The 1,879-nt window shown below is 33.8% G+C and overlaps 1 long non-coding RNA gene across 1 annotated transcript; it reads left to right on the top strand.

Annotated features, from left to right (window-relative positions):
- Positions 1-494: 494 nt before the first annotated feature.
- On the top strand, positions 495-1,605 carry LOC110722641. Its single transcript, XR_002511620.1, has 2 exons — positions 495-914; positions 1,144-1,605. It is a non-coding gene; the product is annotated as an uncharacterized LOC110722641 (long non-coding RNA).
- The last annotated feature ends 274 nt before the right edge of the window (positions 1,606-1,879 follow it).

Raw genomic sequence — 1,879 nt, 5'->3', positions numbered from 1 at the left:
TCCAAAAGGCTCTAAAAAATCGGTCATATCGAGCATTCTTAGTAGGAAGTACATAATTCTTTTATTTGTTTAATTTCCTTGTGAAAAGCCACATGATGAGCACAAGGAAAAGGCGATGAGGAAGAATTGCATGTAATTTTTAGTACTTATAAGCTAGCTTAGCAAGAGCAAGTGCCTAAAATGCAGCAAATTCAAATGTTCCTAAGTTAACTAATCAATGAGAGTGGAGAACATTTTCCTTCTATAAGCTTTGGCTCTAAACAAATAAGTTAATAAACAATACTTCTCCTAGTGTTCCTAAGTTTACTAATCAATGTGAAGGGAGTACTAGACCAAATTCAGAATTTAAAACTTGGGTGTTAAAACAGTCTTAACAATGCATGAATTTGTTTAATTTTTAGCTTAATTTGATATTGATTGTTTATCCATTACCTTTACCCTTAGACCTTAAGGCCATATATGGTTCATAAAAACCTTCAAACAAAATCTTTAATAATGATTTCTAGCTCCATGTTAATCTCATTATATTAGCACTTTGTCCCACTTTTAAATAATTCTACCAAAAACATGGGAAAAGATATATGACATTGTTAAAGGCCGATTATATATATTTAGGATCTGTTCACTTCATCTTAATTTCAGCGTAGTTCAATTCAACTCCAATCAGTTTAGTTTAGTTCAGTTCAGTTTCTCATAATCTCATCCATCAAATGTTAGAATTTCCACCCACAAAAAATCAGAAACAAGAGAAGGTTTGAAGTAGTGAAGTTCTTCATCACGAATTTTCTGGAAGAGCATCCACGAAATTGATCGTTGCCGGAATTTCGACCGTCCGATCGTGCTGAAAATTGGTCAGATTGTTGGAGACACATAGATCTTCAAATTCAACGGTTGGATCGTTCATTTGAGCTCAGGTTTGTTCGTAACTGTAGCTGGACACAGGGCCACGAAATTGGGGTTTTGGTGGGTGGGTGACAAGTTTAGTGTTTGATTTCGTTTTTTATTTATTTATTTATTAGTTTAATGGTACATAAGATCTAAATTTCAGATTTTATATCCTTCTTGCACTTAATTTCTTCAATTTAAAAAAAATTCTCAATGAATTATACTAATACGCCATTATTCTCTTTCTAATAATTGCAGTTTCAAAGCATAATCAATGGTATCAACTACCATTCTTGCTACTATTATCATCTTGATGATCCCTCTAAATTGTAGAGGAACGAATTCGGCTGTAAATGACAGCGGCGGTGGTGATGAATCGCGGTATTTTTGTGGGTTGATATCCCAAATATCCGTGCTCGGAAGTCAAATGCCCTGAGCCTACCGATGGAGCTCCCTGCTGGTGTTATCAGGGGGATTATTGCGGCCATCATAGTAAAGAAGAATGCACAAAGGCTTTCAGGACCGGATGTAAACCTTATCCTACTGCTTATCGATTTGCTTTTATCTTTGGCTTACCTTTAGCTTTATGTTTTTGCATATTGTGGTTTTATATTGTACGGAGTAGCATATTATTCGGTCCGTGGCTTCCGTGCAAAAAAATTTGAACAAGTAAAATAAAGATTTGTATTATTCGGTCTACTTATGTTAGGCCTTTTATTAGCTGTTTGTATCATAGTTTCCTTTCCTGTGTTGTGTTAGTACTTAGTAGTTCGCATAATCTTACCATGCTTACTTGTAATTTTATCTTACCATGTTTGTAATAAGTGTTGTTTTACAATAGACTCAATAAATGACATCCTCACATCTATCCTTCAATTTCTCCCTTTATACAGGTTAATTAGACCTCATACAAGTATATAACATGTTTGCTATTCCTTTTTTTTTTATAACAATTTTTTTACAGAAGTATGATTGTATGAATAAGAATACTTCA

Source organism: Chenopodium quinoa, unplaced genomic scaffold, assembly GCF_001683475.1.
Source record: "Chenopodium quinoa cultivar QQ74 unplaced genomic scaffold, ASM168347v1, whole genome shotgun sequence".
Lineage (NCBI taxonomy): Eukaryota > Viridiplantae > Streptophyta > Magnoliopsida > Caryophyllales > Amaranthaceae > Chenopodium > Chenopodium quinoa.
This window is presented reverse-complemented; position numbering and strand designations above follow the sequence as displayed.